General features: G+C 49.9%; 1 protein-coding gene across 3 annotated transcripts in view; it reads left to right on the top strand.

The window, feature by feature from the left end:
* Positions 1-1,579: 1,579 nt before the first annotated feature.
* LOC111148556 (ST6 beta-galactoside alpha-2,6-sialyltransferase 1) overlaps positions 1,580-10,637 on the top strand; it is a 117,554-nt gene continuing 108,496 nt past the window's right edge. For 2 of the 3 annotated variants that reach the window (XM_022505235.1, XM_022505219.1), the window contains exon 1: positions 1,581-1,825. The gene's annotated coding sequence lies outside the window, so the exon portion shown is untranslated. Of the gene's footprint in view, positions 1,826-10,637 lie in introns of all 3 variants that reach the window. The other variant, XM_022505261.1, reaches the window with a different exon arrangement.

Below are 10,637 nucleotides of genomic sequence, written 5' to 3'. Positions count from 1 at the left end.
ATTTTCCAGTAAGCTGTCAGAAAAATGAGTATCAAACACAAGGAGGCGTGCCATGCCCCTGCATAAAGTCTTTTAAGAGTTTCCAATTTTCCAAGAATAAAGTCTGAAATCTTCAATATGGCACTGTCCCAGAAACAGTCTTACGAAATTGTCTGCTTCCACTCTTTTCACGCATACATTTTACTGTTACAAGCACCTTCTATATGCCAGATACTAAGCTAAGGGCTTCATAGAGATTGTTTCACATAATCCTGAAAACAACACTGTCATTAATATCTCCACCATACAGAAGAGGAAAGAGGGTCAAAGAAACTCATAGAGGTTGAGGAACTCAAACCAATACACTGCTAGTTGGTCAGAGAGGTTTGAATTCACTCTGCTTGGCCCCCCAGCCAACTCGAGCTCTTTGAACTGAGCAGTAATGCTCCTTCAGGAGTTGGGAAGGGCCCGAGGTGTAGCAGGAGGGGTCCAGGATCTGGGAAGGGAGGAAGCAGTATTTGGAAGAAGGGTGATGGAGTTGAGATGAGGATGTGATCTCTCCTTTCTCAAGTGGGTGGTAGGGAGTGGTCACCTCAATTTGGAGACAGGGTTCTGTGTCTGGGCTTCAAGCACTGGTTGTGTTTCTCCCCATTGTGTCCCCAGAGGACCCAGACTACCTTCCACTCTGCCATTCCCTCTAAGCACGGAGCCTGGTGCCAAGTGGGTGGTCAAAATACATTCGGGAGATGATTATTGCTATTGGCGGTCACATCTTGTCTTTGGGGACTGGGGTGGCAGTCCAAGGCTGCTTCTGGCCCTCCTGTAGGATGGTTTTCAGTCCAAGTGGTCCTTGGGGCCTGTATCCCAAGTATACAGCTGTGTTTCTTGCTTAACCTGCGGTTTTCTCTCGCCTCCCCATAGAAGTCCCAGATCAGCCTCGGTGAATGGAAGGAGCCTCGCTCCTACACCAACCCCCTCAGGCCTCCCGCACCCCTCCCGCCCCACCCTCACCCCCCCATCCACCACCCCCAGCCTGCAGAGAGCTCAGGCCCACACTCCCCTTTTGTATTTGCGGGGCTTGAAAGCACTTAGTGCGCGCCCCGCCCGCCATTGGGAGGTTCTTGTCAAACCCCGTGAAGGAGATTATGTATTTTCATATTCTACATAAGAATAGTTCAGAGAGGTTAATTGACTTCCTCAGGGTCACGCAGCCAGTGGTAGCAGAGCTAGGATTTATAGTTCCCGCTTGAAAAGCCCGAGAGAGTGTCGGCTTAACCCTCTGGGACCTGCGGACTGGGGAGGTGAGCCAGGATTTGGGGACCCCGGCCCAGCCGCGTCGCCCCTCCCTCTGTTCCTCCGTCCGGCCTCCTCAGCTGGAGGCTGGGTCCCAGCATCCCGCGGTGCGCTCACCCGGCACCCCTCATCCGAAGACCCGCTTACTAGCGACCCCCGGGAGAGCCACGCCAGGGGGCTTGGGTTGCCGTGTGACTGGGGACCCACCCCGTCGGCCCGACTATTTGCATAACGGAGACCGTCGCTTCCCCCGCCCCTCTGCCGCGCTCTTCTCCCCTCCTTCGCCGTCCCCTCCACCCTTCAGCCCGGGTCCCCCACTGTCCCTGGCGGACCCTCCTGCCGGGATCTGGCGCCGGGCTCCCAGCGGCCGGGCTCCCCTGCGGCGGCAGGGAGCGGAGTCGGGCGGCACCTGGGGGAGGGGAGTGCGGGGCAGGGCCGGGCTGGGGAAGACGCCTGGGGCACTGCCCGGCGCTAACAAAGGGAGCGGCTGCCGGCCGGCGAGGGCGCGGAGCGGGCGGAGCAGCCGCAGCCCCCGCGGCCGAGCGCGCAGCGAGTGAGTAGGGGTGCTCAGGGCGGCGGCGCTGCCGGGGGCCCGGGCGGAGGGGCGCGGGAGGGGCGCGGGGCGGCGGGGTGGCGGGGCGGCGGGGCGGCGGGGCGCGCGGAGCCGGTGGCCGGCGCCGCCTCAGCCTTCTCGCTCGCGGGCGGGTCACCGTTTGGGCCGGGGTGTCTGTCTGCGCGTTGGTCCTGGCCCAGGGACCGCCCTGGTTTCCCCCTGGGCTCCGCGAGCCTGCGGACCCACAACAAACCCACGTGCGCTCGCCCCCCGGGAGCCCCGCTTTCTTCCCCGCACGGTCGGTAAGGTGTGGGACGCCTGGCGGACTCCGGGGTCCTGCGTCCCCACGGCCGGATCTGCAGACCGGGAAACTGAGGCCTGCGGCGGGGGTGGGGGCTCAGGTACCAAAACAAACGCACGTGCGCTCTGCCTCGGGATCCCCGCGCCTTGCGGGCCCTGGAAGGGCCGCCCTGCGGCACCGGGCCATTGTCTCCAGCCGCCGGGGAGGGAGCGGCGCTCGGGGCGCCCCTGGCCGGAGGAGGACGATAGAGACGTTGAAAAGGTACCTCTTGGCCGTCGCACCAAACTGCCAGGCTGCAGAAGGGGGAAACGAAACACGAAAGCAGTTACAGAAAGCTTACCCCAGGCCAAGAGCCTGTCCCCGGTCGTGGTGCGCTACTTGATGGGACCAGGACAGCCCCTCACTTCCACTGCACGTCTTAAAGACCCGGGCTGAATGAAGGGTCCGTGGGTTCCCCTCCCCAAAAAGCCTGTGCCTAGCGCACCATTGTCCCTGCACTCTGGCGACCGCCCCTGCCGGGAGATCGCGAGCGCCTCCCCAGCCTGCAGAAAGAACGGTCCAATTTAAACAGCGCCCGGCGCGGTCTCGGTCTTCTTGGCCTTTTGCTTGCACTGTGCCTTGTAGGTCCTTCTCTTGCGTCTAGCCGACCCGGGTTGTCGCTGGCCCCTTTTGGCTTGGGGCTTGTTACATGTTTTTACAAGCAAGTCTAGCGGAGGCCTCTTGTTCTGAGGAGGGACGGTCGTATCTTAAGTCCTATCAGTTTGGGAGAAATTCTGAGGCCAGATAGGAGAGCACTCTCGTTTGTTTTGCCTTTTCTTTGCTTTCATATGCCTTGCTCAGCTTGGCAGATTCTAGTTAATCAGACCTGTTCCGGCAGTGGTGACGTGGGTGGGAGGGTGGATTGGCCCCACAGGTGATGGTGTGGGGGCAGAAGCAAGCCCCTCAGGTTGTGAGAGTGGGTGGTTGGTGTACGCGGGAATGGAGGCGCTGCCCTCAGAGTGTGCCGCTGAGCCATCATGCTGCCAGCACCCGCGGCAATGAAACCTGTTCCTGGGGAGAACTGGAGGGCTTTCAGCCCTAAACCACAGCTCCTGAGGATCCAGAAGGGCATCTAGTGAATCCTCTTATTTTACAAGCAGGAAACGGAGGCCTGAAAGGTGCAGCCACTTGTCCGAGTTGGAACCAAGTGAAATCGGAAAGAGAGAGCACTTGAGGAGGGGCCTCCCCACTCCCACACTGCCCCCAGGCCTTGCCAGGAACCAGAGGCAAAACCAGGATTCTGGGGTTGGTGTAAAAGTCGGCAGCCATAGGCACAACAGAGTTAAACAAAGAAAGTAATTCAGATTGAAAGCTGTACCCTTCCATTATCCCTTTCAAGAGTTCTTTATTCATTTGAGAAAAGATAGATTTAGTAATCCTTGACTCTTCTCCTAGCCTTTTCCTAAGCTTAGTTATTTCTCTCTCCTCATTGCCCCTTTTCCCTCAGATTGGAATAAGGCCAACTGTGGAGGCTTAGATGTTTTGCCTCTCATCCCTGTGCCAGGAGGCCTTTGTTTGGGCCTAAGCATTGGGCTGTTGACATCAGCCCCGCAGGGAAGAAAGTGTCTCTAAACGGGCTACTCCTGAGCCACTTGTGGGAGAACAAAGCATTGTTTTCATTGATTTTATTTAATTAAATTCTTTTTGAGAGTTCCTCGGAAGTAGCTGCCTATTTTTGTATTTGGCAGAGGAAAAGTTGGAAAACCAAAAAAACACTTCAGGTCCAGGTTTCCCCAAAGTGAATGTGCTGTTTTGTCCCGTCCCTGTTATCTCCTGGCTACACTTGTTTCTTTTCTTAGGGGTTCTAGACTACTGGAGTGTAGTTTTCTTATCAGGATGCTCACCTTATAAGGAACTTCGGAAATCCCCCAGTCAGACCCTTTTCTTTTCCAAATGTGAAAACTGATGCCCAGAGAGGAGAAATCTCGTGCTCCAGGACACGCAGTCAGATGTCTGCTTTTAGTGTCTCTTTTTGTGTAAAAGGGCTGTTGTTGATACCCCAGAGTAAAGTCAAAGTTATGATGGTTGTTATAACAACACCCTTTAAGTCAGAGAATGAATTCCTTAAGGACTTAAATAAGTGTTGGTTATTAAACAAAGCCGTGGATCCCAGTGATCGCTATGGTAAGGAGTATTACAGTCATCATCAGGGATCAGTTTTCTTTAGTGTTTACTGAATGGTTTCCTTTCCCCTTGTTCTGACCTCCTCCCTGTTCCCCTGTCTCTTGCTTGCTTGTCCAGTAGGGAGCTGCTCTGAGTATCTCATAAAGCAAAAGGCAGCAAGAAGCCAGAAGACAGAGACCTCACTTAGCTTTTTGTGCTGCTTACCTTCCTGGGCGGCAGTTTCCTCCCTTGTAGAGTGAAAGTCCTTCCTGCCCAGTCTCTGCACAGGCTGTACTAGTGGGATGGAAGAGGCTTAGGCCTTGGAATCAGAGGAGTGGGTTGGAGTCAACCCTTCTTTCCTGTGTTCCTTGAGGATATGATTGTATAGTGTGAGGGGAAGGATGGGTATGTGTCTCCTGGATTTGTTTTGGGTATCAAGTCATGTGACATGCTCAGACTTCTTGGCAGGCTTGGGTGCTCACCAGCTTTTTAAGTGGTAGAGAGTGTTGGTGGGACAGTAACCCCAGAGAGTAAGCCCTCTGCTCAAACTAGGAGACCCTCTTCAGTTAGCAAAGAGGTGTGAATGTCTGCCAACTTGTAAAGGGGGCCTTGGGTAGTTGTGAAGTACGTGTGATTCTAACGTAAATAAACCTAGCAAGAAACAAATAAAATGCAAAACCATAACGTTCATACCCAAGTTGTGCAGTCTGAAGTGATTCCATTTGTTCCTCTCATATTCACTGAGGACAGGCAGGCTCGGGGTGCGGTCCCAGGCTGACCTGGAGTTACAGGGAAGCAGATCCATTGTTCGCCCTATCACCCTTGCTCAGAACACATTTGGATCTCCCTTTGGAAATTGTCCTCAGAAACCCACAGAAAATAGATTTAATTTATCTCAGTATTAACCTGCATGGGGTGGAGGGTTCCCCTTTTCTTCATGAGTCAAATTAAGAGCAGGGAGTAAATGAGCCTGTGGAAGAGGGAAGGCTTCAAAGAGAATGTAGCTCTCTACTGTTGTGAGGATGTGGTTGCATTAAAAAATGACAGGAATAGTTCACTGATGAAATTCACACTAATCTAAAACATTGGAATATGGAGAATTTGCTTAGACCCGGTATCAGTAATTTGTTCAGTAAATATTGAATTGGGGAAAAACACCTTTTTCTTGCTTGTATGCATGTATACTGAAATGACATGATGGCATTCTGGTTCCAATAGATGGACTTTTTATAGTCTTATCTGTAACAATAATGTAGTAAGCAATGCAGTTTCAAAGTCATTACTAGGGTAGAGTTCAGGGTACCCTTCCAAATCCATTTGGTGATTTAAATTTTATTTATTGTTCCGATTATAAAAATCAAGTATGCTCATTGAGGATAATTTGGAAAGTACAAAAAAGTGTAGAGAAACAGAAAAAGATTTCATCATTCAAAGGTAACCACTGTTAACATTTGGCAGTTCCCCCCTTTTTTTAAAAAAATATTTTATTTATTTATTTGACAGACAGAGATCACAGGTAGGCAGAGAGGCAGGCAGAGAGAGAGGAGGAAGCAGACTCCTTGCTGAGCAGAGAGCCCAATGCAGGGCTCGATCCCAGGACTCTGGGATCATGACCTGAGCCGAAGGCAGAGGCTTAACCCACTGAGTCACCCAGGTGCCCCATCCCCCGCTTTGTAAAAAATTTTTTAAAATGGATTTGTTTTCTCTAAATGGTTGAAATCCTGGTGTATGTGCAGTTATCTCTTGCCTTTCTTGTTTGACCCTCAGATAAACATGTCATGGTTTACGTCAGTATTACGGCTGCATCTTTCATTCATCACCCATATCAGCGGCTCAGCATGCCTGAGGTCACGTGGCCCATGAGATCTGATCACTTCAGTGATATTGCAGCAAGGGCCTGTAGAGGAAGGAGCCTCCAGCATCCTCCCCCTAGCCCAAACTGTGTCAACCATTCAAACTCCAGCCATTTTTTTATTTTTTTATTTTTTATTTTTAAGAGAGAGAGAGAGAGAGAGCGCGACCATGCACACATGAGGGTGGAGGGGCAGAGGAAGAGGGTGCGAGAGACTCTTAAGCAGACTCCAGGCCTATCCCGGAGCCCTACACAGAGCTCCCTCTCAAGACCCTGAGATCATGACCTGAGCTGAAACCAAGAGTCCAATGCTTAACCAACTGAGCCACCAAGGTGCCCTGAACTCTAGCTATTTTTATGTAATTTTTCATTTGAGAAAAAGTTTAAAGTCCAAGGTGGAGGGGATAGGCCCTGCGTGTGACCTTGGGTTCCAGTCCTGCTCTCGTGACTTCCAACAACTTGAACAGTTTCTGTAGGTATCAAATAAGCAGCTCCATGGTCATTTACTAATTTAGTCCTCACATATTTGAGTGCACACGCTGAACCAAAGATGTGTGAGAAGAGCTCAGCTTTAAAGAAACTTGCGGTCCAGTGGAGGAGACTGGGGAAAAAGGACTGGTACAGGGTGCTGTGGGAGCACAGAGGAAGGGCAAGCAGCCAAAACAAGCATTGAGAAGGCTTCTGGGATAAGGCATAGCCCAACCACTTCTAATATGCCCTAGGGTAATTGATGCTGTGATTAACATATTTGCAAATACATCTCTGTCTATATTCCAAGCTAGTTTCCATAGGATAGAATCCTAAGGTTAAAATGATTGGGTCACATTTTAAAGAATATGATCATTTAAAAACTTCGTAGGAGTGCCTGGGTGGCTCAGTCGGTTAAGCATCTGACTTCAGCTCAGGTCATGATCTCAGGGTTCTGGGATCAAAAGAGCCCTGTGCCAGGCTCCCCACTCAGTGGGAGTGCTCTCTGCCCTGCCCCCTCTAGTGCTCTCTCTCTCAAATAAATAAAATCTAAAAAAAAAAAAAAACCCAAACCAAACCAAACAAAAATCCCTTACAGATTTAGTCCCAATTACGTATAAAGTCTTGAAGTACCGAAGTATTACATATTGTGGGAGCAGTAGAAATTTAAGAGCCTAAGTAATTTAGGATTTGATTTGTTTTTACTGAGCCATAATTGACATACAACATTATATTAGTTTCAGGTGTACAACTTAGTGATTTGACATTTGTGTATATTGTGAAATGATCGCCACAATATATCTAGTTAAGGGGCGCCTGGGTGACTCAGTGGGTTAAGCACCCGACTCTTGGTTTTGGCTCAGGTCATGATCTTTGGGTTGTGAGATGGAGCCCCACATCAGGCTCTCTGTTGGGCGTGGAGTCTGATTGTCCTGCTCCCTCTGCTTCTCCCTCTGCATGTGCTCTCTCTCTCTCTCTTTCTCACAAATAAATAAAAAAAAATCTTGAAAAAATAATCTGTCACCATATATAGTTACAGAATTTTTTCTTGTGATGAAGGATTTGAATTCTTGCTCATCCTTTATCATGGGTAGAGACCTGGACAAAGTAGATTAAGCTCATTGAACTTCAGTTTCCTTCTCTATAAAATGGGCAGCATGGACAGCCCTTACTTCCCTGGGCCATTGTAAGTATTAAATGAAACAGAGCTAAAGGGTCTAGTACATTGACAGGTATACAGGTAACCCTCAGTAAGTGAAGGCTATTACTATTATAATTGCAATATTTCACAATCTGCAGAAACTTTGGCCCGAATATTTTTTCTTAACATGATAGCAGGCCATTGTGTGGCTTTCTGTGCTGAGGAAAGCAGAGAGTTCATTAAAATGAAACAACCTACCAGGTGACAGATTGAGAGGGAAGTGATCCACTTGCATGATGCATTATTAAAAAAGCCTTCTTCCTCTTCTTCTTCCACTTCTCTTCTTCTTCTTCTTCTTCTTCTTCTCTTCTTCTTTTTAAAAGCAGGCTCCATGCCCAGTGTGGAGCCCACTGTGGGGTTTGAACTCACGACTCAGATCAAGACCTGAGCTGAGATCAAGAGTCAGATGCTTAACTGACTAAACCCCCAAAAACCTCTTCTTAAGGACAATTTCAAAGATGCAGAAGTAGGAAGAGTAGTGTAATGAACCCCTGTAAATAATCACTTATCTTCAAAAATTATCAAAAGTCATAGCTGATCTGTAGCCCCAGAGTCTGGCCCAGCGAACTTGGAAGCACATCTCAGACATCTTAACAGCATGATGCATATCTGAGACATCGAGTGGTCCTGCCCTTGGACCCTGTCTTTGGTGTCACCGTTATGAGACTGTGTGTGTGTGTGTGTGTGTGTGTGTGTGTGTGTGTGTGACAGAGGGAGAGAGAGAGAGTGCCGGCTGGTGAACTTTTTAAGTCTTACTACTCAAGTGAGGAGACTTTGCTGCCTCCCAAACTGACAGGATGGAAGGAGCCCCGAATTTAGAGTCAGGAGACTCTAATTTTGCAGACTGTCCCCCACCCATTACCAGTTGTATGCTTTTGAGCACATTTATAACAGTTTGGCAAGTACTGAATGAGGTCATCCGTGCGATAGCCCTAGCACCTCGATGTTAGGTAGACCCGAGTCAGACTGGACTCCAGCCTTCCCTTCCTGAGAGGCAGAGTTTCCATATGGAGTCAAAGTTACAGATGCCGGCCCCGCCACCCGGGATGCGTTCAGGGAGTGTTGCTGCCGGTCTTGTTCTGAGACTCTGCTGCTTGCTCAGATGAGCGCCTGGCCCACAGAGCACCCCATGCCCCTGAATCTCGCCTTGACCCCCCTCACTTAGCCTTTCCCTCTGATTTATCGATGAGGGCAGGAGGCCCCAAAGAGGGAGGGCCATCCAGCTGTGCCTGTATGACAGGCCCCGAGTCTGAGACCCCTTTCCCTCTAGGCTCCATGAGCTTGGTTTCTTCTCTCCGGCTCTTCATCCAAGCAGGAATTTCTAACTCAACCAAAAGAAGGAAGTTGATTTGTTCTAATAACTTAGTTGAAGCCCTCTCTTTAATCCTCTGGGGGTCCCGTTATGTCAGCACTCTGCCTGGGCTGTGACTGTGGTCTCCGGCTGTTGCTAGCAAGCTGTGTGTTAGGCAAGAGGTAGGCCACCCTGGGCACCCCACCTCAGGGACCCAACTCTGAGTTCTCCAGGCCCCTTCCAGCCCTGAGGTGATCAGTGACAAAGGGGCAAATGTACACCTAAGGTTGGGGGGCTTTTTCATACACTGTAGTAGATGTAGTAAATGAAATCGGATTCGGTATTCAAACAGGGTTAAAAACGAACCACCTCACTTTTTGCCATTTTCCCTGATCTCAGTTCTCCCTGAAGTGACTATCTTTGTGCTTTGTGGGTCCTTCAGCCCCTTTGGTTATATGTTCATGTGTGTATTCGTAGTTATATGCAGATAACATTTTTTAAAAAATCAGTAAATAGGGGCACCTGGGCCTCTCGGTCAATTAAGCTGCTGCCTTCGGCGATCCTGAGATCAAGCCCTGCATGGGCTCCCTGCTAGGTGGGGAGTCGGCTTCTCCCTCTCCCTCTGCCTGCCACTCCCCCACGTGTGCTCGCTCTCTCACGCAGGATCTTTGCCTCTCTCTCTCCAAAAAATACATAGAAGTTTTAAAAAAAATAAAAAACCAAAAACTCCGTAAAAAGATTTCATTATAACTACCACTTTGCAAACCTGCCTTTTTCACTTTACTGTACAAATTGGAGATCTTTTCCTATCAGTATGTACAGATATTTTTCTCATAGTTGCATTACACTCTATATTTTGATGTTTATTTAACCATAAAAATGTTCCATAAAAGTATATTTCTAAGTGTATTTAGATCCTTGACGTGGAACAATGGTTGTAAATGTCAGTGGCTAAGTCAATCCATTAAGCTCTGGGAAGGGCGGCGAGGGAACGGACGGGCACAGGGACACTGAGAACCACGCCCTGGAAAGCTGGAATGAAGGGCCCCTGGGAGATTACTAAGAGGCTGACTGTTTGGACGGGGTTATTTTTGGAGATAGCCTGCCTGCTTGGGTGCCCTAGGCTGCAAGGGAAGACACAGAGCTGCGTCATACCTTCTCCTCCGCCTTGCACTGACCCTGGCACTGCCAAGTTTGTTTTTGTTCCCAGGGCCTGAGAAGATGGTCAGGGGGAGGTCTGGACCTGGAGGGAGAGGGATGAAGGAGGGAGAAGGGAAGGGGAGGAGTATTTGATATCAGGCTTGGAGGATGAAGTGCCCCAGTGCTACTTGGCTCTGTCTGCTTGATCAGACCCATCTGGAGGGTTCTGTTTCCCTGGCTCTAATACAGATCATGGTAAAATGCAGCACACCCAGAGATGGGCGACTTGGAAGACAGAGGTTTAGGCCACCGTATTGGAGATGGGATGAATGTGGAAACTGGGCTTTTTAGCCTGCAGGAGATAAGAAGAGGCACCTCCTTCATGTGGAAAAAGGATCAGAGGCACACTGGGTAGCT

Source organism: Enhydra lutris, unplaced genomic scaffold (genome assembly GCF_002288905.1).
Source record: "Enhydra lutris kenyoni isolate GAN:26980312 unplaced genomic scaffold, ASM228890v2 scaffoldscaffold2, whole genome shotgun sequence".
Lineage (NCBI taxonomy): Eukaryota > Metazoa > Chordata > Mammalia > Carnivora > Mustelidae > Enhydra > Enhydra lutris.
Note: the sequence above shows the minus strand (reverse complement) of the source record. Positions and strands in the feature narration are given on the sequence as shown.